Source organism: Macaca thibetana, chromosome 18 (assembly GCF_024542745.1).
Source record: "Macaca thibetana thibetana isolate TM-01 chromosome 18, ASM2454274v1, whole genome shotgun sequence".
In the NCBI taxonomy this organism is placed as follows: Eukaryota; Metazoa; Chordata; class Mammalia; order Primates; family Cercopithecidae; genus Macaca; species Macaca thibetana.
Window position 1 is genome coordinate 57,805,947 of NC_065595.1, and position 27,102 is coordinate 57,833,048.

At 40.0% G+C, this 27,102-nt stretch overlaps 1 long non-coding RNA gene across 1 annotated transcript in view; it reads left to right on the forward strand.

Moving 5' to 3' along the window:
• LOC126941452 (uncharacterized) overlaps positions 1–27,102 on the forward strand; it is a 391,778-nt gene that overhangs the window by 116,287 nt on the left and 248,389 nt on the right. The window contains exon 4 of the long non-coding RNA XR_007721308.1: positions 23,691–23,797. This is a non-coding gene — a long non-coding RNA (uncharacterized LOC126941452). The remainder of the gene's footprint in view (positions 1–23,690; positions 23,798–27,102) is intronic.

The window sequence follows — 27,102 nt, forward strand, 5'->3', positions numbered from 1 at the left end:
ACTTTCTTTTTCTCGAAATTATGTTTCTGATCATATAAGACAAACTGGTAAAGGAGCCCTTTAGTTTAGTGATTTAGTGGTTTGTTGATCTAGACCAGCCGAGGAATTTTTTTCCCCTACACCTGGCAGTAGTCTTAGGTTCTTGCCTGAGCTTGCCTGGGTCTGGAAAGAAAATTCTGCCTTGCTCTACAAAGCACTTCTCCATATTGTTGCTCCTCCAGGAAAGGTAACTTTCTAGTTTAGGAGATTTCACTCAGGCTAGAGCTTTTCTTGAACGTAACAATTACCTAACAGTGTCTGCAGAATTAGAGCTTAATTCTGTCCTTGGCAAAGGAGGTAATTATACGTAATTTGGGAAGGAAAAGGCCATGATCATTATTAACAGCATTTTCTCTTTATATCTTCAAGAAGTGCAGTTATTAATAATTGAGCTTTCCTCCTTAGATTGACGTGTGTAAAAACATCTATTCAGTGAGATTTAGTTAGTCTTTAATGTCGCTGCAAAGAGTGTCCCTGCTCAGCTCAGTCAATTAGCACCATCTAGTGTATCACATGTGCAGAAACTCAAGACCAACTCCAGGACAAAACATCCAAAAAAGTTCTTTGGACCTTTGGGGAAGTTGTAAGTATGGTCATCTAGGACACATTCCTTTGCGAATCATAATTGCACCATCAATTGTTTTTTATAAAGATGAAACAATGAAAATAAGAGGAATATGTCAAAGAAAAGAATAAATGAGCACCAAGATTATGTGAGAGGAATGTGTGTGGCGCCTGAGAGTGGGTATCAGCACTTGTTGAATGCCTACTGTGTACCAGGCTGCATGCTTTGCTTCTATTTTTTTGAAGTGGAGGGAGTAGAGTTGGGCTGTTTAATTTTAATTTCACCATTTTTTTTTTTTTTTTTGGTGCAGATGAATGATAAAATGGGCTGATATTTCGTGACTCCAGGTTTTTTTCAGAACCTGCTAAGTCACTGTTGAAGATAATTCTACTTCTACATACATCTCTTGCATAGCTGGTGAACAGAGGCACTGACAGCCCTTTGTTCCAGACAACCTTTTCAAGGATGTTTTATAGTGAAAAGTCTTAGAAAAAGAGATAGTGTCTTCCTCTAGAGCAGAGGTTTGCTTTTGTTCAGTATGTCTCTCTCTGGAACAAAGGTTAGGCAGGTTTGCTTGCAGCCCATTATAAGATTTGGGTTTCCTAATCTTGAGATTACTCAACTGTGATAGAAACCCACAGTGTATATAGCACCAACCTGGGCATCTCTACTTTGCCCCTGTGGGACTTAGAGGGGCAAGGGAAACTGATGCAAGCATGAAGTTCATGCTTCTTCCTGTGGCTTGGGTAATAAAATCCTTTTCCCTGATCCAGGAATCTTGCATCTTCTAACAGCATCCATAAAACAAGTTAGCTTGCCAGTAGGGTAAAACCTCAGACCCTTGCATTTCTTGACAGTTACCATCCCAATTGCCAGATACCTGGTTCCCACAGTCATGTAGCACCTGCCCTTCCCTATCTTGCAGAAGGAGGGCATCCCGGTTGACCCTGCCATTGTTCTGACCACAGTCCTGTTGCAGTAAAAAACACCCAGATACTAAGAATAATCCAAATGTTAAAAAACTGAACCAGCAGATGATTACGCACATAATACATAATATTTATATTATGCTTCCCAGGTGTACATATGTAAATTACAAAATATTAGAATTTTTATAGGTTTAAGTTAGTTTTAATTAACTTTTTATGGCATGATGAATATCCAGGACTTACTAGAAGTGTTTATTACGTTTAGCAAAGGCAAAAAAAAAAAAGGCCCAGGAGATTAAAGGAACTTCTACTGAGCCAGGTTCTTCCAAAGATGTCATAGTTTTTCTTACTCTTGGAAACCTGAAAATTGCCCTCAAACTTTGTAATTACAGTGTAGGAGTGGGTTAGTGTGTATTTGTGTGTGTGTGTGTGTGTGTGTGTTAAAATGCAAATTATCCAGCCACATCTCCAGAGATTCTAATTTGTCAAATGTGGGCTTGATTTAGAATTCTACATTTGCTACATGAATCTAGGTAATTCTGACTCTGGTGTCTTGAGAATCACATTCTGAGAATGTGACAGAAAAGACTTCTCAAATGAATCACTTAAGGCACGCAAGTGATTTGTACAACTGTGGCGCTCTAAAAATGAGTTACTTTTTATTAGGTTGCTGGTGACCTTTATTGTAAGAATAAGTGAGTGCCACCCAAATGTAAGGCTGTTTGAGATTTCCCAAGGCACAAAATAGTAAATGGTGGTAGAATCAGCTATACCTTCTTTTTATTCATTCAAGAAATATAATGTATGGAGTCTGGCTATGTGTGGCAATACGCTTGTTGCTTAAAATGGCTTCATTTTCATACCCTTTGCTTTCCCCTCTGTATTGTTTCCAATTCTTGTAAGTGGATTTTTATGAAGAGGGTTTGAAATCCCAGAGGATATGGATTTAGCCTTTCTTTATCCCCCTCTAAAACATTTCACTGGGTGCTCACAAAATCCATAAAGTAGGTTAAAAAAAAAAAAAAAAAACAAACTCATGGCATCTTCATTTTACAGATGTGAAAACTGTTGGACAGAGGCTAAAAGACTTACCAAAAGTCACACAAGTAGGAAGAGATTGAACTGGGGCTTGAGTTTGATTTTCTGGCTCCCACCCTCCATTATTCCCTATATGCAGTATTGCCTCCTGTATGATTTTCCACAGGGACCCTAGAAATAGTGAGCGCCTCAACTGTATTTTGGATGTAATTTGATTTTGATGAAATGTGATTTACATGTACATTTGCAGGCCAGAAATTTCCTATCGTCTAAGCACAGTATACCTGTGCAGCAAAGAGAAACATTGACATCCTTATGATGTCATAAAAAATGCCCCAAAGGAAAAGACAGATTTCTGTTTTCAAAATGAAGTGATGTCTGCAATAAACAGAGTCAAGCATAATTACATAACATCATACTCTATCCCCCAAGACCTGCACACTGAATTATCTTACCAGTCTCCAAAATGCCCCATGAGAAGGTGGAATGGAAAAAGGCAGTGCAGAACAGGCTCAATAATGTGGACACAGTGCTATGTTAATTTTGAAGGGGACTTGGGAACCACACATTTGGTTTCTTGTTCCCAAGTACCATGCCAAGCATTGCTCTGGGTTTCCTGCCTTTCCCAGACACTTCTCTAGATTTTGTATTTTCCAGGGCACTCAGACCCTGTCTGGCTTTCAATAAATGTTCAGTAACAATAACACAGAAGTGACTGTTTATTCAGATGGAAATTAACATGGATGAGATAACATTCTTGATTTCTGTTTCCCACCCCTAAGATTGTAGGTTTTAGCAACAAGGGAGAGAATAGATTCAATACACATTTCTATTGCTGATAGAGATTAGCATTTACTTACCTTGGGGCAGGTTCTTTACCGTTTTCAAAATGCTCTCACATGTGTTAGCATCCTTAATTAACCAAACACCTATAGAGTGAGCAGGAGAGGTATTATTTCATTTCATAAGTGGGCCTCAGAGTGATTTGCTTAATGTTGCAGTAATTAAGCTTGTCCATATTTGAACGTGGGTGTTGACTATTTTTTGTTGTTGTTGTTGTTGTTGTTCACTTAACCACATAGTCTGGAGATTCTCCTCTAGCCAGAAAGTGGGCATCACTTTAGAACCCTGTACTCGGCAATACCATGCAGTGGCCAGAACGCCCTGGGTTTGATTTGAAGGTCTGCCTACTACTTGTCTGAGTATGACCTTGGTCAAGTTATTTAAACTATGCAAGTCTCAATTTCTGCATCTTTTATTACTTGGGACAAAGACTCAAGTTAAACTAGCTTGGCCCCTGGGATGGATTCACGGTAGATGTAACTAGAAGGGCAGGGGCATAGTAGAACACATGGGAACCAAGATTTTCCTGCAACTGGGCTTCCTCTCTGCTTCTCGTGGACCTCAGTTTGATTCCCTCCCACTGCACTTCTGCCTGTCTGTGTTGTATGTTAGTAGTTTGGTGCAGATATGTGAACAGTTTTGCTATGAGAGGAAGGAGACCCCCATACCAGTTATAGTTTATAACAGTCAAGATTCTCATTCTTTTGATCAGGTCACCTTGAGACTGTGGCCAGAAGTGTAAGGTACTATAATGGTCCAACTTGGGTCACTGGCCTTGGGAGACATAGGATATGACACTGGCTCCACCCAAACCACTTGCGTAAGGTCTGGGAGAAGTGGTTTTTTATGGTTTTCATTTTTTAAAGATGGAGGCTGCTACTAAATCAAGAAAGAAAGGGTTCTGGGCATATGGCATCAATAGATATACAGTATGGGCTTTTAATCTGTAAATAGGAATAATTCTCGATGTTTTTGGTGAAGACTATCAATACACTAAAAACTACCAGATCTCTGTATTTAGTCTTGATACCTTACTGACGTTCTAGATCTCTATATCCAGTTGCCTGTTGGACAGTTAGTATGATGGTTAGTTTTATGTGTCAACTTGATGGGATACCCAGATAGTTGTGAAAACACTATTTCTGGGTGTGTCTCTGTGTGTGTTTCCAGAAGAGATTAATATCTGAATCAGTAGACTGAATAAAGATCCACCCTCACAGGGTGGGTGGGCATCATCCAATCCACTGAGGATAGGTCAAGAAAGTGGAAGAAGGGCAAATTCACTTTCTTTTGAGCAGGGACATCTATCTTTTCCTGCCCTCGGACATTAGAATTCCTGGTTATCAGGCCTTTGGGACTTAGGCCAGTAGTTCTCCCCTCAACGATCCCAGGTTTTCAGGTCTTCAGACTCATACTGAATTACACGACCAGCTTTCCTGGTTCTCTCACTTGCAGGTGGCATATCACGGGACTTTTCAGCCTTCATAATTGCATGAACCAATTCCCAAAATCTCCTTTCATATATCTATATATCCTGTAGGTTCTGAATCTCTGGAAAACTCTAATATAGTTAAGATATTCCACCAGCATCTTAAATTCAAAGAACAAAAATCAAACCACTATCTTTTTCCTCACACATGCTCCTTCTCCTTCTTATCTCAGTTAATGGCACCTCCTTTACCCGACCACCCAAACCAAAAACATGGCGGTCACTTTCACCTTCTCCCTCCCCATTCCCAGCTCAGTCTCTTCAGATAGTTACTAGAGCCATTGACTCTACTTTGCTATCTTTCAGACACTTCTAATTCCCTCTTTTCCTACTGTCACCACTTTGGTTCTGGCTCTTATCTCTCCTAGATTACTGCTGCTATTCTGCACTGCTGTTAGAGGAATTTTCCTACAACGCAAATTTCTTTCCTAATTAAAACTGTTCAGTGACTTCCTTCTTTCCATCTATCAAAGAAAGAAACTGAGGAACAATTCATATAGAGAGTTTGTTTGGGTCAAGGTTGAGGCCAGCTGCCTGTGACACACTTCCAAGTTGCCTTGGGGAGTGCTCCACTTGGTCTTTGTTACAAGCAGGTTTTTTAGGCAAAAAGACAAGGAGTGGGCTGATACAAAGTTGTTTGGCAGGAATTCTCATGGGTTTACAGAAATAACATTGGTTAGTGATTGGCTATACATTGTTGAACCATGGGGTGTGAGTTATGGTGTCCAGGTATGGCATTTTATGGCTACTTAGTGTCAGTGTCTAGAACCCACATAGCAAGTGGCTTCAAGAGGCAGTTATTTAGCTCAAGTGGGGAATGGGTGACTGTTTCACATGCTGCCACATTTCAATGCCATCTAGGCCTGATAATTAAAGGGGGTTCACATTCCTCAGATAAAAAGTTTATTTTTCTCCTTCCGTCACTCCTTTCCTTTCTTTATTTATAAAAGATAAATGTCAAAAATCCTTCATGTGACACTAGATCTTCTTCATTTTTTGCCTTCTTGGCTTTACCTCTTGAGCCTCATCTTTTTCTTTTCTGGAACTCTATGTTCTGATCGTATTGAACAATAAAATTAGAATTCCTCCCAAATAGCATACTCTCTCTTATCTCTAGACCTTAAAATGTGCCTAGCAGGTAGTAGGTTACCCTTGAATATATGTTAAATTAATTAACTAATTAATAATAGTGTAGTGGCTCACACCTGTAATCCTAGCAGTTTGGAAGACCAAGGTGGGCAGATCACCTGAGGTCATGAGTTCGAGACCAGCCTGGCCAACATGGTGAAACCCTGTCTCTACTAAAATACAAAAATGAGCCAGGCACGGTGGTGAGCACCTGTAATCCCAGCTACTTGGGAGGCTGAGGCAGGAGAATTGCTTGAATGTGGGAGACAGAGGTTGCAGTGAGCGGAGATTGTGCCACTGCACTCTAGCCTGGGTGACAGAGCAAGACTGTTTCAAAATAAATAAATAAATAAAAATAAACAGTGTCTCCAGTGTCTGGCCTGTGGCAGTGTTCTCTATAAACAAGTTATTATTATTTCCCATTTTGTTTGTAAGCTGCTAAGCCTGTTGTTGCATTGATCTTGTTCCAGTCAAAGGCCAGAATCTTCTTGTGCTAAAATACTTATTCTCAAAGATAGAGGTCATTCTGGATAGAAAGTGAGTTGTTGAGACTGACGTGATTATTCCTGGAAAAAAGACATCTGAGTTGTACCCCATTGAGACCCTTTAAGTCTGTGCTCAGGGCCAGTATGACCACTAACCATAGGTAACTAAAACTGACCGTCACACTAACTCCAACAGGCAATTGGTATAGAGATCTGGAACTTCAGTAAGGTATCAAGACTGAAGACAGAGATCTGGTAGTTTTCAATGTATCAATAATCTGATAAAGGACCTCCATGGGATACTTCAAGGCTGGTCTGAAGAGCACCACTGTTGTAATCTCTTTTCTTCCTCCAGAAGCCATGCATATGTCATCTAGGAGGGGAAAGGGCTTCTCTAGCCCTCTTTCCTTAGTGTGTGGACCAAGAGTGTCCAATCTTTTGGCTTCCCTGGGCCACATGGGAAGAAGAAGAATTGTCTTGGGCCACACATAAAATACACTAACGATAGTGATAGCTGGAAAAAAAAATTGCAAAAAAGCTCATAATGTTTTGAGAAAGTTCGCAAATTTGTGTTGGGCCACATTCAAAGCCACCCTGGGCCTCATGTGGTTCACTGGCCATGGGTTGGACAAGCATGGCATAGACAGATGAATTTATTGGGCAAGATAACTGTAACCTTGGTTGGCAGAGAATATCTAGTTCTAGGGTTGTTAAGGGAAGGGGATGTAGTTTTTTGATGGAGAAAATAAGTTCGATATATGTTAGCGTGGCCTTATTAGCAGAAGGCAAGGAAGAATGATCAAGGGAGGATGGGCTAAGGGAGGCCAGGTGGGATGTGAGGGGTTATGTCAGAGAAACCAGACTAGGGAGGTCCAGAGGCTCAACACTTAGAGGAGGGCTTTGGGAACATGGTGAGATGGCAAGAGCTAATCTAGCAGAGAGTAGGAACATCGTGATGGCCAAAAAAGGGCACTGGATTAGGACACTTGCATTCTGGGCTGGGATCTACCAAGTACCTACCTTTGGCTAAGCCACATGTTTTTCTGAGCTTTGTCTGGGGGCACACGGAGGAAATTACTTTATTAGATTAGTTTTACTAGAGTGTAACATGATTTGTAAAGCTATAATATACAAGTGTGTAGTTTATATAAATTATAATTATAGAGCCTTTCTAGAATTCATTCTTGTGGGACTTTATCTTACAACTTTTCCATTAGGAAACACAAATATATTAAGCTATAAGATAAATATATTTTGTCACTTATTTTATTTTAATTTTTTTTGGCACAAGGTCTCGTTCTGCCACCCAGGCTGGAGTGCAAGATCATGGCTCACTGTAGCCTTGACCTTCTGGGCTCAAGTGATCCTCCCACCTCAGCCTCCCAAGTAGCTGGGACTACGGGCATGCACTACCACACCTGGCTAATTTCTGTATTTTTTGTACAGATAGGGTCTTCCAGTGTTGCCCAGGCTGCTCTCAAACTCCTATCCTCAAGCAATTCTCCTGCCTTAGCTTCCCAAAGTGTTGGAATTACAGGCATGAGCCATTGCACCCAGCCTATTTTGTCATTTAAGAAGTCATTCAAAAGTTGTGAAGAAATTTGATTTTTTTTTTTAAGAGATAGGACCTTGCTCTGTTGCCCAGGCTTGAGTGCAGTGGCATGATCATAGCTCACTGTAACCTTGAACTTCTAGGCTCAAGCAATCCTCCTGCCTCAGCCTCCTGAGTAGCTGGGACTACAGGCGTGCACCACCATGCCAGTATAATTTTTAAATATTTTGTAGGGACAGGGTCTTGCTATGTTGCCCAGGCTGTCTTGAACTCCTGGGCTCAAGTGATCCTCCCACCTTAGCCTTCCAAATCACTGGGATTATAGGTAAACACCATTGTGCCTGGCCAAAATTAGATTATTTTATCATGTTTAATTTCCATTCTTCATAAAGAAATGGAGAGTAAGGTTTACATTTTTATTATGTTTTAAAAGATTTTCTAAAATAATTTTGCATATTAGAAATTCTGTTTTTATGACCTAAGTATAATTATTTTTGGACCTAAGCCTAAACTACTTTCAAAAGGCAATTTTAAGAAACTCTTTTAAAAAGATAATACTAAAGTTAAAGCTCATTGCTTGTTATTTCCTACCAGATCAGATTTCTTAATCAGGAAAGGAGGGTGAGAATAATGAAATGAGTGCATTTTTTTCTTAGAAAGAAAAAGTCACAAAGACCTATTCCTGTAAGATGGAGAACTCCATTTTTACATCTAAATCTATTTTGTGTTTCTGATTGGCAAAGGACTATGATAAATCCCCACAAGATCTGATAAATCCCCATAAGATCCTATTACAGCAAATTCTTGGACAAATGCTTATCTCTAATTAATAGTATTTTCATCCATACTAACTATGTGATTGTATGACATAGCTTTGCAAATGGTGTCATACCCTGGTAAAATTAAACTAATTCAATATAATGATTTCCCTAATGAATTTGAGGATAGTCCCAAAGATAGAATCCAGAGAGTTAGCTGGTGTTATTTAGGAAAATGATTTTTATGGTCCATCCAGGAACATGTCATCAGATTTCTTGTACGGATTTGTTTCTTGGAGATGGAAACCAATCCCTTTCTATGATTAACCTTTGGCCGTAAAAGTTCTTGCAATTCTGTGTCTGTTTATGGACAAGAGGAAATGGCGAGGTGTCATAGTCTCTGCAGTCAATCCAATCACCTTTGCTCCTCTAGGACCAAAACAGACACAGCTAAGTTTACATTTTATACTGGTTCATTTTTCCTTCTTAAGTTTCTCTTTTATTGCATAACTGGAAGAAACAGGTCATTTTATGTCCTCTGGAACCAAAGATAAATTCCCACTTGTTCCCATGACTCCCAGCAGACATCACAAGACCTGTGTCCACTGGACTCTGCCGAGGCCATGGCAATCCTATGGCTGCCCGTCCAAGCATGCCCAGTGTTTGCTGCCACCACCGCCACAGCATCTATGGTCTTGGGTGCTGGCAGAACATTTTGCATCAGAAACCATGGCTGAAGGGGATCTTGCTAAAAACATCCTGTCCTGTATGTTACCTTTCACTGGTTCCCACAACTGATTTAGAGCCCAAGGAAAAGGATGCTAAGAGCTTGGGTTCTTTCTCACTACAAATCTGTGAGCTTGTACTCTTAACCAGCTTTAACTCTTAACCAGTGAGTTAACTCTGTGAGCTTTAACTCTTAACCAGTCACTCCTTCCCCATACAAACAGCCTGCTTAACCTAGTAGTAAGGGAAAATGACTCCTTTGCTATTATCCTACTTTCACCCGACCCCAGACCCCCAAGTCCTAGATATTAAAGTGGGATTTAAAGTCTTTTTTTTGGTTGTTAAATTTGTAGCCAAGCCATGTAGAGGTGTTTGTTCCCTAGTGGGTGGCAGGTTGCAGCCTAATTTTATTTTCATTTTCAAGATTTGGTTTCAGGGCTTAATGTGGCAAATTAGGTGATCGTGAATAGAAAGTAATTGTGTTACCATATATGTCTGATTTATTTAAAAAGAAAAAAACCATTAAAAGGAAAATCCTAGCAGTACTTCATAGCTGTACTGCTATGTTAATATCTGTTTGTCAAAAAGCTTTTTCCCTTTGCACATAATAGGTGATATAAAAATGTTTCCTAAAATCTCAAATGCAACTATACCAACAACATGTTCTATTCAGAAATCTGCTTTAGAACAGCTTTTGCATATTAATGATGAGTTCATTTCATTATTAGATTTTTCCTATAATTAGAGATATCTTTTAAAAAGTGAAACAATACCTGCCTCTTAATAAAGTCTTCCTCTTTTTTGAATGAACTAGCAAATGAAGACTTCCAGGGAAGACTAAAACCATCCTCTACCAAATTCCACGGTATGATTTGGGACTAGATTGCCGTTGGCTCTGGCAGAACATTTATAATCCCTGGAGGGATCTCTTGAATTTAGTAAATGCCTCCTGCGAGTTGAACGACACATTTCTTTGGTAGTGGGTAGGTGGGGTGGGAGTATTCCTACAGTTTTTTTCAGTGTGGATAGTGCCAGGAATCCTAAGGGCTTTGCTTTCAAAAGCAGACAAATAACTCAGTTTTGCAAACCTCAGAGGATCAGTAAGAGAAAGTGACCCACGCCCCAGAGAAAAAGCAGGGATGTTTAAGGATAGAACCATCCCTTTATTTATCCTTTTATCTCATTCCAGAACCATAAATCTCTTCTCTGTCTTGGATTGCCTCCCTGTAACAACATGTGGTAGAGATTTTGGCCCAAGTACTAATTAAACCTGAAGGAACCCCAAGGGGAAAACTCAGTCTTGAGTCTCCCTCTGGTGGATATTTGTAGTAATCCACATACAGCTCTGTCAAATGAAGGGATGAATTTCAGAAATAAATATTCAAAAAAATATATAGTAAACATAGTAAAAATATTCTAAGACACCAGCACTATGCATTATTTTCTATGCATTAATTAAAATTCTTAAATTATTCACTTCTATAATCTTCTGTTTTATTTCCTAGAATCTACCCTCACTTTGATAATCTGAGCTGGATGCAGTGGCTCACACCTGTAACCTCAGCACTTTGGGAGGCCAAGGCAGGCAGCTCACTTGAGGCCACAAATTCCAGACCAGCCTGGCCAACATGGCGAAACCCCATCTCTACTAAAAATACAAAAATTAGCCGGGCGTGGTGATGGGCGCCTGTAATCCCAGCTACTCGGGAGGCTGAGGCAGGAGAATCACTTGAACCCAGAAGGCGGAGGTTGCAGTGAGCTGAGATTGCACCACTGCACTCCAGCCTGAGTGACAGACCGAGACTTCGTCTTAATTAAAATTAATAAAAAGTCTAAACAATTCCTTGAAACAAAACAGCCTAGAGTCCCCTCACCCCAGCGCTACAAAGTAAATGAAAGAAGTAAACAGTTTGTCCGTCTCTATTTCCATTCTAACATAGAACACCACAGCAGAGATGATGTGAAATTTGCCATTTGTAATTAACTGCTGGGCAGGAGTCCATGGAAAATTTCCCTCTCACCTTTAGCTTGAATCCAGAGGCGGTTTAAGGTGGGCTTTAGCATACGTGTTACCAGCTCTCCCTCAGGGAAGCTTCCACGCGGGAGGCTTTGGAGCTCTATTCCCTAGGTAGCGCCATGCTCTTTGGGCTTTTCTTGTGCTTATACGGTTAATGGCCCTCTGAATCGCTCTCGTCAAAAGGGGAACCGTTTGAACCTGGGAGGCGGAGGTTGCAGTGAGCCGAGATCTCGCCATTGCACTTCAGCCTGCAAGACAGAGCAAAACTGTCTCACACACACACACAAAAAAGTGTGGATCACGAGGTCAGGAGTTAGAGACCATCCTGGCTAACACGGTGAAAGCCCGCCTCTATTAAAAATACGAAAATTAGCCGGGCATGGTGGCGGGCGCCGGTAGTGCCAGCTGCTCGGGAGGCTGAGGCGGGAGAATGGCGTGAACCCGGGAAGCGGAGCTTGCAGTGAGCCCAGATTGCGCCACTGCGCTGCAGCCTGGGAGACAGAGCGAGACTCCGTCTCAAAACAAACAAACAAACAAACAAATAAATAAATAAATAAAAATAAATAAATAAAAAAAAGTGGAACAGTGAAGAAATGCCTCTCCATTCTTCAGATCTGACTGTTGCTCACGTTCTTCTGTCGTTACACTCATCTTCAGGCTCAGGCTCCATTTGATGTGCTCTGGAGTCTGATACTTGAGCAGGACTCCTCATTTCTCTGCCAGCGAATCTTCTTCCCACTACCAGATTCACAGGCTAGTGTTAATTTCTCTTCGCATATTTTACTATTTTGAAGTTTGTAAGGTTAACTGTAGTTCCATTACTTGGAAAAAAAAATCCTTTTCCTTAAATAGACAATCTCTATGTCCTAGTTATAATAAGTAACGAGCTTGGCTTGTAGTACATTTAGGTTTACATAAATGTCCTTTTCTGATACGTTTGCTCCCTAACTAGAATCTAACACCATCTTTTAATGTTTTAAATTAATATATAGCAAAATTGAGTTTTTGGGGGAGAGTTTTAGCTCTAGAGGTTTTAACACATGTAAATTCATGTAATAACCATCACAATCAGGGTACAGAATAGTTCTATCACCCAAAATACTACCTCATGCTATCCTTTTGTGGTCACCTTAATCCTTGGCAACTACGGATATGTTCTCATTACCTATAGTTTTGCCTTTTCCACAATATCATATAAATGGAAACGTGTAGCATATAACCTTTTGAGACTGGCTTAGGATACTATCTTTGATAATCCTTCATGTTGTGTGTATCTGTTATGGACTGAATGTTTATGCCCAATCCCAACTTCCTATGTTGAAATCCTAACCCTCAATGTAATATTAGGAGGTGGGGCCTTTGGGAGGTAATTAGGTTTGGATTGTGAGGGTGGAGTCCTTCAACGGGATTAGGGATTAATGCCTTTATAAAAAGAGGAAGAGGCGGGCGCGGTGGCTCACGCCTGTAATCCCAGAACTTTGGGAGGCCGAGGCGGGTGGATCACGAGGTCAGGATATCCAGACCATCCTGGCTAACACGGTGAAACCCCGCCTCTGCTAAAAATACAAAAAATTAGCCGGGCGTGGTGGCAGGAGCCTGTAGTCCCAGCTACTCAGGAGACTGAGGCAGGAGAATCTCTTGAACCTGGGAGATGGAGGTTGCAATGAGCTGAGATCTTACCGCTGCACTCCAGCCTGGGCGACAGAGAAAGACTGTCTCAAGACAAAAAAAAAAAAAAAAAAAAAAAAAAAAAAAAAAAGGAGACACTAGGTAGGACTCACTTTCTCCTCCTTGTCAGGAAACCATGAGAAGGCTGCTCTTGGCAAGCCAGGAAGAAGGCCTTAGCCAAGAACCGAATTGAATCTAAGGGTGCCTTGATCTTGGACTTCTCAGCCTCTAGAACTGTGAGAAATCTATGTCAGTCATATAAGCTATCCTGTCTATGGTATACAGCAGTCTTGACTAAGACAATGTTAATAGTTGGTTCCTTTTTGCTGCTGAGTACTGGTCCATTGGATGGATGTACCACAGTGTGTTTATTAATATTTACCCATTGAAGTATATTTGGGTTGTTTCCAGATTTGATGATTATAGTTTCTATAAACATTTGTTTTCATTCCTCTAGGGTAGAAAACTAGGAGTGCCATTGATGAGTCATTGGATAAGTACATGTTTAATTTGATAAGAAACTGCCAAACTGTTTTCCAGAGTGGCTGTAACATTTTGAATGATCACCTATAACATATGAGAGTTGAGTTGTTCCATCCAGTATGTGGTCTTGTCGTGATTTTTATCTCATCCTGTAATTGTATCTCATCCTGTAGTAGTATCCTAATTTGCATTTCCCTAAGGGCTAATGATATTGAACATTTTTTCATGTGCTTATTTGCCATTCTTACATCCTCTGAGGTGAAGTATCTGGATACAAATCCTTTAATGGATATGTAATTTGCAAATATTTCTCCTGCTCTGTAGCTTGTCCTTTAATTCTCTTAACAGTGTTTTTCACAGGGGAAAGATTTTTTTAGACCTTATTCTTTTTTAAAAAATTGTGACATATATATATGCCACTATGTATATATTTATACATTTACGTATATAAATATATGAAATTTATGTAAATTTATATATAAAATATACTTGTATATTATAGTTATAAAATTTGCTGTTTTAACTATTAAGTGTACAATTTAGGGGCATTAATTATATTCACAGTCAACCGTCACCACTATTTCCAAAACTTTTTCGTCACCCGAAACAGAAACTCTATTCCCATTAATCAATAACTCTTCATTCCCTCCTTTTCCCCAAACCCCAATAACCTTTATTTTACTTTCTATCTTTGTGAATTTGCCTTTTCTAGGTACCTCATATAAGGGGAGTTGCACAATATTTGAGTCTGGCTTATTTCACTAAGCATAATGTTTTCAAGGTTCATTCATGTTATAACATGTGTCAGAATTAATTCCTTTTTAAGGCTGAATAGCATTCCATTGTATGTATATACCACTTTTATTTATTCAAATGTTGATGGCCACTTGGGCTGTTTCTACCTTTTAACTATCGTGAAGAATGCTGCAATGAACATTGGTGTACAAGTATCTGTTTGAGTTCCTGCTTTCAGTCCTTTTGGCTATATACTTCAGAGTGGAATCACAGTTATATGGTAATTCTATGTTTAGCTTTTTAAGGAGCTTCAGAGGAAAGAGTCTTAATTTTAATGAAGTGCAATTTATTAATTTTCTTAAATGAATTGTCCTTTCAATGCCATGTTTAAGAACTCTTTGTCTAATCCTGTTATGAAATTTCCTCCTATGCTTTCTTCTAAAAGTTTATAGTTTCTGTTTTACATTTAGCTCTATGATCCATGTTGATTTTTTATATATAATTATATTATATACAATATATATTTATTTACATTTATATACATTTATATTATATATTATTTTATGTATAATATATAATATATAATAATGTATATTATAACTGCATGTTATATATAATTATATATAATATATTTAATATATAAAATATATTTAAACATTATATATTATATATTTAATATACATAATATATTTAAATTAAAATTTAAAAGATAAAGACATATAATATATTTAAATATATAATATATAATACATTAAATATTAAATATGTAATATATATATATATGTATGTCTTTATCTTTTTTTTTTTGAGACAGGGTCTCGCTCTGTCGCCGAGGCTAGAGTGCAGTGATGCGATCTGGGCTCACTACAAGCTCCACCTCCCGGGTTCATGCCATTCTCCTGCCTCAGCCTCCCGAGTAGCTGGGACTACAGGCACCCGCCACCACACCCAGCTAATTTTTTGTATTTTTAGTAGAGACAAAATTTCACTGTGCTAGCCAGGAAACTCTCGATCTCCTGACCTCGTGATCCACCCACCTCGGCCTCCCAAAGTGCTGGGATTACAGGTGCGAGCCACAGTGCCTGGCCATAAAGTGTAAGGTTTAGGCATGGGTTAATTTTCTGCATATGGATGTCCAGTATTCCACTATCATTTGCTGAAACTACTATCCTTTCTCCTTTGAATCCCTTTGCACGTTAAAACAAATCAATTGATTATATTTGCGTGCAGTTTTATTTTGCCCCATTGATTTCCGGCTGGATCCCTTCTCTGATAGTATGTTGTTTTACTATATGTTTATAGTAATTTTAAAATCAAGCAGTGTGAATTCTCCAACTTTGTTCTTTTATTTTTCAAAATTATTTTGGCTATTGTAGTTCCTTTGCCCCTCCATATAAATTATATAATTAGTTTGTCTCTATCTACAAAAAATTCTGCTGAGTTTTGATTGGAATTGTGTTTAATCTGTAGATCAGTTTGGAGATAATTGACATTTTGCATTAATTGAGTCTTCTAACTTTTAAACACAGTATGTGTTCCATTTATAGCTTTTTAGCAAACACAACCTGGACACTTCTGTTAGATTGATACCTGAGTGTTTAATTTTTTTGACCGTATTCTTTTTTTTTTTTTTTTTTTGAGACGGAGTCTTGCTCTGTCACCCAGGCTGGAGTGCAGTGGCCGGATCTCAGCTCACTGCAAGCTCCGCCTCCCGGGTTTACGCCATTCTCCTGCCTCAGCCTCCCGAGTAGCTGGGACTACAGGCGCCCGCCACCTCGCCCGGCTATTTTTTTGTATTTTTTAGTAGAGACGGGGTTTCACCGTGTTAGCCGGGATCGTCTCTTGATCTCCTGACCTCGTGATCCGCCCGTCTCGGCCTCCCAAAGTGCTGGGATTACAGGCTTGAGCCACCGCGCCCGGCCTTTGACCGTATTCTTAATGATATTGTTTTAAAAATTTGAGGTTTTAATTGTTCATTTCTAGTGTTTATAAATCAGATTGATTTTTGGTATGTTGATCTTGCATCCTGAAAACTGGAATAATGGACTCCGTGAGACATAGCTAAATTGAGATATCCTGACAAAACTTTAGTTAAGAGGAATGTCAGGCAAGGGGGTGCTGGTTCCTGGAAGCTGTAGAATGGACCAGTGGGTGAGTGTGGAAGAGGGGAAGTGTCTGGGAATGGAGTAGTGGAAAGGAACTCACACATGTTTCCTGTAAGAGAGCCTACATTTAAGGACTTGCAGAGTGAAGACATCAAGGAAAGTCCGTGTTAACCAGAGGCACATTGAAAAAACTATCACCGTGTCCAGTTAAATAGATACCTGCCCTTTTTCTCCTTCCTCCTCCCAGTCCTTATACGTTGAAGATGCCAGAGACTTGAAGAGGGAGGGTCTTTAAATCAGAGGATGAGATTGGATTCTTGCATTGGACTGTTCTAAATTTTGAAAACCAAAAGTAAGTAGAAAGTTATTAGTTAACAGAGATTTAACATAGCATCGGAGAAAAGATAAAACCACTTCATGCTATGCAAGAACTGGCAACACTGACTTAGAGCCACTTATGTTTCAACCTTGGCAAAGATGTCACATCTCCAGAATTTTATCCTCTAGACTGGATTAAGTGTCCCTCTGACAACCTCCTATGGTCCTGTATTTACCCCTGTTTTATCATATTTAACAAAGTATTTAAAACTCCTGATTTATTCTTTTTATTATTGGGCTGGCAAGTACTTTGAGAGCAGGGCCTATGTTTTGTTTGCTGGTGTGTCAGCATGTTGCCTACCACCTATTAGACATTAACTAATATTTATAATAAATTAAACATATGCAGATAAATTGCATCCTGCTATAAACTGTGCTATCATCTCTATAATTCTATAAATTTTTCCATAAATAAGAAAGCTTTTTAATTAAAACAATGCAGGGAGATAGTTTTTCAATGCATGATTTTTTTTTTTTGTCATAGTTGACCAAAGATGAAATGGATTATATAGGGAGATAATGAGTTCTCTTTCATGTTTGGGGGTGGGGATGATGTTCATATCTAAACTGAATGGCCACTTGATTTGGACATTTGTAGTAATTCAGATCAAAGTCAGGACTAAGCCATCCTTAAAGTTCTTTCCAATCCTGAGCTTTTAATTCATGTTTACTATGTTTTAAAATAATAATAGAACTGAGTGCAACATTCAACTCTTGAGTTAATGCTGAGGCTCTCTAAGGCTCATCTTACATATTAACAAAAGGAGAATCTAACAAGCCAGAAATATCCACTTACAAAAATGTTTTAAAGTAATCAGCCCATTTATGATAATCCAACTAATGTATTTTATTAGTTTTAATACGAATATTTCTCATGAGTAATTATTATTGCAACATGGGTGTGAGTCTAAATTAGATAGGGGAAATAGAACCAAAGCTTTGGAAGCCAATGTTAGGCAAACCAATTGGAGAAATTTTAATCCTGAAATCGTGTTAAAATACAGACTCTGGCCAGGCGAGGTAGCTTGTGCCTGTAATCCCAGCACTTTGGGAGGCTGAGGCAGGTGGATCATCTGAGGTCAGGAGTTTGAGACCAGCCTGACCAACATGGTGAAACCCCGTCTCTACTAAAAATACAAAAATTAGCTGGGCGTGGTGCTGGGTGGCTATAATACCAGCTACTCAGGAGGCTGAGGCAAGAGAATTGCCTGAACCCAGGAGGTGGAGGTTACAGTGAGCACAGATCGTGCCTCTGCACTCCAGTCTGGGTGACAGAATGAGACTCTGTCTCAAAAAACAAAAAAACGGATCTGTTTCAGTGGACCTGGGGTGGGGCTAGAGATTCTATATATCTAACAAGCTCCCATGTGATGCCCATGCTGCTGGTCCATGGACTTCACTTTGAGCAGATAAGTCCTAAAATGGTGTTTGCCGAACTTTGCTATTTGCATAAACCTCATATGGGCAAATGTAGACTTCAGGTTCTTGTCCTAGAACTACTAAATCAGAATCTCCAAGGGAAGGTCCTGGGATATATATGTCTGGTAAGTGCCCCGAGTGATTCTTACATCAGGCAACTTGGGAATCGGTGACCTAAGAACGACCAGGTCTGCCTTTATCATCTCAGCCTCTCTGGGGGAGAAGGGAACCCCAAGGTGCTGGTCTTGGAGGGTGGATGGAGAGCTGAGGGGCAGAAGAGCAGTGATCTCAACTTTGGCTGCATTTTAGAACTACCTGGGGGAACTTTAAAAATTGCTCAGAATCCTTGAGGGTGAGACCTATGCCTCAGTACTTTTGAAGTTCTCTGGGTGACTTCAGTGTGTAGCCAGTGTTGAGAGCCACAGCAGGAAAGGGAGGCGGCTGAGCCAGGGAGAAACAGTCAGCTGTTCAGGAAAACATTCTTGAATAGAATGAAGAACAGATCATTTATTTAGATTATAGGTATGTTCTTTATGCATCAGCTGACCTCTTTTTAATACTGGCTTTCTATAAATGTGGTTTGAAAATAATTTGTACTTTAAGGTAAATCTTCCTTTATTTTCTTTTACTTTTGTGATTGAAGAAATAGGAATTCCATGTCTCCTTTCCATCCCTCCCACTGCATGCTTCTTTCCCCCAACACATCATTATTAACAGACCCTGATGGGAGAATGCAATGTTAACTAATGTTAAATACAGAAAAGGCTGGAAACCATCAAGAAAGGCTTGCTGGCCATGAGCATTCCCAGCTAGCAGAGTCCTTTCTGTTCACTAACTAGCTGGCTTTCTGTGGCCATCAAGCTGGGCACTTACGACATCTGATCAACTTGGAGCTTCTAGAAAGGTGTGGACATCAACATAGGAAAGTGTCTACTGAATTTTTATTTTCACTTCCCCAAACCAACCTACCACGAAGCAGAGAGGACCTGTTTTCTCATATCATCACGTCTGATTGATATGCTAAACTTCATCCAAATTCAAACAGGCACACCCTGGTGAGATTTACACTTTCTTCTTTAGTAATTTACTGCTTCCTTCTCCTGTAAATCTAGTAAACCAAATAACAATGGAGTGAGAGGAGAGAAGGAATTGTTCTCATCTTTAAAATAAGAAACACCATGTTTTGGCATAAAGCAGGGTGAACTTGCTACTGTAAACATCAGCAATCCTGTCACAGACAGCTGTGCGCTGGTGGCCCCCCACCCCGGGAAATGTGTACACAGTTGAGACGTACACACTGGACTCAGGCACCAACAATGGAGAATAGGACCTGGAGGTCTTTTCCCAGGTTTTATCTGTAGCAGGCATCAATGTCTAATATAGTAAGTCAGCTACCAAGTTCTCCCAGAAAGAGTCTGGCTTCCTCTGTTTGTATGGAATTTCCTCCATTGTGTGGCTGAAGAGAGATCCAAGTCCACAAAGAGCAACAGTATGGGACTGGATTAATGTCACCTGTCGTTCCTTGTCTGCTCTGCTTCTGGGGAATAACACACTTCAAGCAATACAAAACAATTCCAAACAACTTGAGAGCAATAGCTGTTAATTCCTAAAGATTTTTTCATTAAAAGGTGGACTTATGTATTATTTAAAAATGATAAGAAAAAGTTGTGAACTTTACTGATGCCTTCAAAGCTAACTTGAATACCTCACCATGAAAAAGTTGTTTCAGAAACGATTTTGAACACGATTTTAAGATGTATAAATGTCATTATTGTTTCTGGAGGTTGAAAACAGACATTTGGAATTTTTGCACTGGAAAATATTAGAAAACAGCTTGGGTTTTATAAACTTACCTGAAAATAATACGGCAGTGTTATAAAAACATAATAGAAATTGGAAGCTATAGATTATTGAAGCATAAAGTCACTGGTGTTAGAGCCAGAGATTCTAAAGATAATCTAGCCCAGTGGTTCTCCAAACTGAGGGTGCATCAGGATCCCATGGAGGGCTTGTTAAAGCGCCCCTTGCTGGGCCTCACCTCCAGAGTTTCTCATACAGTAGGTTTTGGATGGGGGCTGAGAATTTGCATTTTTAATGAATTCTCAAGTGATGCCGATGCTGCTGATCTGAGGACTACATTGTGAGACTCTCTGGTTTGGTGCTGCCTCATTATACAGTTGAGGCAGCTGAGTCCTGAAGAAGTCAAATGTCTGAGCCTCTTCTTAGGCCTGTTCCCGTCTAGGGTAAACCTTCCACTTGAGTACGAGGTACTACCCACTCTCAAGGACACCACTGTTTTAATAGTTATCCCTTCTCCTGGCATCAACATCTCCTGGTATAAATTCTTTAGTTAATTATGTTAGCCTATAAACATGCTGTGATAGTGTCCATCTTAAGGAGACAGAATGGACTCACATTGCACTCTGCCATGCCCTACAGAAAAATCTCCCCAGAAGGCTGTCTAGTCATTGTTCCACTCCTCTCCTTCCAGTCTCTGGAACTCTCTCGAATCGGGCTCTCATTCCAATTATTTTCTTGAAACTGTTCTTGCTCAGGTCACTAGTAACCTTCATATTGCCAAACACAGTGGTCAATTCTCAGGTCTGCCTTGCTTCTCCACCAGCCGCACAGTTGATTACTTTCTCCTCGAAACTCCCGCCTTCATGGGCTTTGGGATACTGCTCTCTTGATTTTCCTAGCTCACCAGCCACTCCTTTTCAGTCATCTTTGTTGATTCTTTCTCTTTACTTTATCTCTAAACATTGGAGTTCCCCAGGGCTCTATCCTTAGATCTCTTCTTTATCTGTACTCCAGGTGATACCATTCAGGAATACTGTCTCTGTAGTGATCATTTGCAAATTTATGTCTCCAGCTGAATTTCTTCTCCTAAACTCCCAATTTGCACACAGGCAGTTCTTGCTTCATGCAGTAGTGTGGGGCCATAAAAATGACTGTGCAAACTGAGATGGCTCAAAGTGTTCTTAATAATTCGCAATAAAAATTTTGATTGTTGCAGGACTTAAAATTTTGTCAAAATATTAGGCTCTTACTGTTGGTTGTAAACATATGAGGTAATGAAAAAATAAAAAGTAGTATTTTAAAACTAATATTTACTTAGTTTAGTACACTGATTTAAAACATTAGAAACATTGAGAAAGTGTTTCATTTATTTGTAAAACACTTATCAGGACTACTTTGAACAGTGCTTGCCCTTTTGTCATATAACTTTCAATATGGAGTAAGCATCAATTCTACACCTTGGCAAATTATCATATTTCTTTCTAAGTTTGGATCAGCTTCCAACATTTTAGCCTTTGTGCTTTAGATGTTGTGACATATCTCTAAGAGTTATTTTAATGTGAAAGATTTTGCCTGAATCACTTGCTCTGACATATTCCTCTGGAGCATCTTCGTCTTTTTCCTACAACAACTTTCCTCCTTTATGTCTATAAACTCACCTTCACGAAGTGCTTGTGACTGCATTCTAGTGTCTTAAACAGTGGCAGTGTCAACATTCCTGGGGCAGCTATTTCTTCTATAACTCCATTTATATTTGATTTGAATTTTACTTTTAGTGTTGTCATGTTTTTCCTTGCTGCCCTTTCATCTTTGTGGACCAGTTTCTTCTTTTGATAATCCATTTTTGTGGAATGTCATGTGGGCTTATTACAGAGAGACAGGAGACAACACAGTGACACATTTTGCTGTGTGTGAACTGAATAATAGACGTACCAGTGACCAGCTGGTGATCAATCAGTCAGGCAGACTCTGAAAGAAGTGACATGATTGGTCACTAATGATAGTATACATCTGTTATGTACAGAGTGATTTGTGGATGGGAGAAACAGTGAAACTGTACTTTATGCGATTATTCAGTTACTATAATGTGGCAAATGCAATTTGAATCATATTTTTGGAGGACTGGTGTTATTTAACTAAACCTGGGTAACTGAAGTTTTTGCATGTTGGAATCTTGCAAAGAGAGGACTGCCTACAGCCAACTGCCCATTTGACATCATCACTTGGGTGTTTAATAAATAGCTCACACTTAACATGCCCTAAGCTGAACTTTTAAGTTTTTCAACCTCAAACCTGCAGTTCTCTTTGTGTTAAATGACAACTCCATTCTTCTAGTTGTTTGAGTCAAAAATCTTAGAGTCATTTTTGATTTCCCATTTTCTATTACAGAACATATCCAATCCATCAACTAATCTTGCCCACTGTATGTTCAAAATATAATTAGAATCCTACCATTTCTTGCTGCTATCATTCTCATCTGGGCCATCATTATCTTCCACTTACATTCCTAAGTGGCCTGCTCACTTCTACCCTAGGACACCTATATCTATTCTCCATGGCAATAAGAATGATCCTTTAAAAATGTGAGTTGAGTACCTGACTCCTCTTCTCAAAATCCTTCTATAGCTTCCTGTTTTAATTAGAGTAAAGCTCTAAGTTTTACAGTGGTCTCCAAGGCCCTATATCATCTCACCCTAGGCTACCTCTCTGACATCCCCTCCTTTCCCATCCCCCTGCCCACTCTGCTCTCACTGCACTGGCCTCCTCACTCTTCCCTGAATGGGGCAAGCATTACTTTCCCTCAAGGTCTTGCCAGTTGTTTTTAGCACATGTGGTATGTTTCTTCCCCATCTGTCTATGTGGCTTATTCCCTCCCTTCCTCTATGTCTCTGTACAAATTTATTTTATAATCATGCTATAGAAAATTGTGATACCCATCTTTCCACTTCTCATCTGGGAACCCTTTATTCCCTTATACTGTTTTGTTTTTTTCCACAGCTTCTGTCACCATTCAACATATTACATATTTACTTGTATACTTCCCCTGCAAGATTGTAAGTGTCATGAGGGCAGAGACTTACTCTGTTTTGTTGAGCTTAATCTCCAGAGCTTAAAATAGTACCTGGATCACAGAGGGTCCTCAACAAATATTTGTTAAATGAATGGAAGATGGATATTGCTGGTTTGTGGCAATTATGAAGAACCAGATTTCCAAATATGGCTTCTGCCAAAGCAGACCTGGTAACTGGAATGATAAGCAGGGCAATGACTTTAGTGCTTTGCTTGGTTCTGATTGGGGATACAGGGCTGTCATAGAAGTGTAAAATTTATTGGAAACTTTCTTGTAGAAGTTAATTTTTACCTACAGAGCATACACATCTTGTCTGAGAACTTGTTCTAGTGGTCATTTTGCCATCAACTTTAACTTATTAAACAAATCTAAAAATGTTTTTTCTTTGTATAGATAAATTAAAGCAATTTTTTTAAAAAAATGGTATGTCTATTTTTTGTTTGTTTTCATTTATTTGTTTTAGAATGACGGGGAAAATGGAAGGAGAAAAAAAAAACAATGCTAAAAAGCCTGGAGATGACCACATATGAAAGGACCATGTGTGCAAAGGACTGCTGGAAAATGAATCAGGTAGGAACCAGGAAATATGGTGTTAAGTTGGATTGACCTTCCTTTGGAGAATCTACCTGACACCTCTTATATTTTCTGGGAGGAGTCCCCTTTTTACTCCAGCCATTGCTGGGGTTGCCAGTTACATGTAGGTATAACTTGACAATGCCTCACTTTACATTCACTGTTTCTCACTTTCTTCCCCAGAGTTTCTCCCTTCACTAAGTAGGATACCTGTAGAAATGAATGTGGGCATTCTGGAGCATATGCAAACCTGCAGATGTGAGGGCAGTCCTTTGTCAATGGGGTCTGGGAACTGGAAGATAAATGTTTCTCTCTTTCAGCTCCTGGGTGAATAATTCTGAGATGTATCCTTTCTTGTCCTCTTAGAGGATCCCAGAGGAATCAAGCCTCAGTTGCCCACAGTGGTGAGGAGCTAGATTGGGTTGTGCTTCCCTCTTCCTTTTTTCATTCTTCCCAGTCTCCCCCCGCAGCTCTTTGGGATCATACCTCAAAATAAAGTACCTGTACACCGGACTTTGTCATAGGTTCTGCTTTTGTGGGGAGCCTAGGCTAAGACAGGAGTCAAACAGAAGACATTTTTGGGAAAACTTTTGTGTTAATTGCAACTTTCTATAGATACACTTACCCTGAGATGCTGTCTCCTTGCTGAAAGACCTCCATTAGTTCTTTATGGGCTGAGTAATAAAGACCTAGATCCTTAAAGCAAGACACTTTACACTGTCACCCTGTCTACCTCTTGAACAACTATAAACCAGTGCTTTAATTTCTCCCAAATATACGATTCACATTTTTGCCTTGTGTGTGTGTTTCTCCCAAGGATTAACTCATATATCCTTGTGGAAGCCTTCCTCAACAATTTAGCATGTAACTTTCCTGCCTCCTATGCACCCTTGCTACCCTTTTTGTTTGGATTGCTTATTTGGTATGTATGCCATGTTGTCACAAATTATTATTTATCTCTTTATTTATATGTTCTGACTAAACTTCATTATAATCATCTGTGGGAATAGATTATATCTTATAATTCAATATCTCCAGCGGTACCTCACACAATGCCCTGAACAATAAATGCTACCCGTGCTGAGACTGACATTGTGGTGACATGATCTAAACCAGTGTTTATCAAAATGTATTCATGGGGTATTAATAGGCATTATAAGAACAAAAGTGTTTTATGTTCAATTAACTTAGGAAACCCTGGAAGACTTCTTTGAATCTTTAAATTAACAAACCTTTGTTGCAAATCTCTAAGAGAAAAACACAATATGTAGTTTTTCCAAACTTGCTAAGCCATAGACATTTTTTTCGTGAAGCATTTCCTTAGGCTAGTCTCCTGAAAGGCATGTTTAAACTACTTCTAAATATATTGATTGATACACTACATAGAAATTCCTGGGATCTATGCAGAATGAGGGTATAGCAGGTAGAAGTAGCTCACAGAGAGAAATAATATATGGCATGAGAGAGGCTTATAATATACATGAAGGGAGAAAATATTCACATCCTAAAAATCACTAATGAACATTGATCAGGAATATCTGTTCCAATACCTCAAATATATTTCTGGCATGTACTTAAATTGCATATTTTTCTTTTTAAAATTTTTAATAAATTATACTAATAGATTTCTTAAAATTGGGAAATGTTGCTTTCTGGAATAAACTTTGTTTAGTTATAGAATATAACTATTTTAACACATTGCTAGATTTAATTTGTTAATATCTGGTTTCAGATTTTAATTATAAGCATTCTAGTTTTCTTATTGGAATATGTTTGTCAGGTTTTGGCATTAATATTATGATAGAACTGTAAATTGAGTTGGGAAGGCTTCTATTGTTGTTCCTTGACTTTAGAGACAACTCACCCACAAACATCCTGAATCGGGTACCATTTTTAATTGTAGAGCTTTTGTGTGTGTGTGTGTGTATATATATTTCAAATTCTGCAGCTGTTGGGTTGTTTAGGTGTTCTACTTATTTAGTTAATTTGGGGAATTTATATTTTGATAGAACATCATTTGTTTCCTTTAGATTTTAAAGTGTGTTGTCATAAAAAAAGTGGTAGCGGGGAGGGGCTGAGATGACTGACTAGAAGCAGTTGCCACCAGAGGCTCCCACTGAGAGAATGAAAATGGCCAATGAATCCTGCACCGGCAACTGAGGTATCCAGATTCTCTCATTGGACTAGGCAGCGGGCGCGACCCTTGGAGAGTGAGGAAAAGCAGGGTGGAGCAATGCCCCTCCCGGGAGCGCAGGGGAAGGGGAGCTCCCACCCCCAGCCAAGGGAGGGGGTGAGTGATTGTGCTACCCCCCCCACAGGAAACCACATTTTTTCCACAGATCTGTGCAACCCACAGGTCAGGATATCCCCCCTGTGAGTCCATGCCACCAGGGCCTTGGGTCCCAAGCACAGAGCTGTGAAGATTCTTGGTGGCCACTTGACGGGAGGCTGCCTGAGACTACTGAGTTTCCAGTGGGAGGGTTGACCACTATCACTGCGGTTTCCTGCTGCCTAAGGTGACTGAGCTCCTGGGGAAAGGGGAAGGAGCCATCACCGCAGCTGCAGTCTGCCGTTTTTCCCCTGCCAGTGCTGGGGAGACTGGATGATTTGGACTCAGGAGGAATTCCCCATGGCACAGCACAGCAGCTATGGCAGATTGTGGCCGGACTGCCTCTCTAGGCTGGACCCTGACCCATCCCTTCTCGCTGGGCAGGGCCTCCCTGTGGGAACTTCAGCAACTCCAACCAGGGGTTTACAGATAGAACTCTGATCTGCCTGGGACACAGCCCCAGGGAGGAGGGGCGGTCTCCACAGATGAGCAAACTTAGTCTTTCCCCCTGCTGGCTCTGAGAAATCCGGGCAGTCCTGATAAGTGGGATTCCCCACAGTGCAGTGCATCCCCTCTGCCAAGGGGCAGCCAGAGTGCTTTGTTAAGGGGTTTCCTGATCCTGTGCTTCCTGACTGGATGAGACCACTCCCCCACTCCCTGCCCACCCACAGGGGTTGCCAGGCACCTTATGCAGGAGCATTTCTGCTGGCATCAGGTCAGTCCCCTTCTGGGACACAGCTCCCAAAGGAAGGAGCAGGCAGCCATCTTTGCTGTTCTGCAGCCTCCAGGGGTGATACCTCCAGGTATGGGAGGGACCCAGGCAAACAGGGTCTGGAGTGGACCCCCAGCAAACTGCAGAAGCCTTATGGAAGAAGGGCCTGACTGTTAAAAGAAAAACAAACAAACAGAAAACAACAATAACAACTGCATCAACAAAAAAGTCCCTCCAAAAACCCCATCCAAAGGTCAGCAG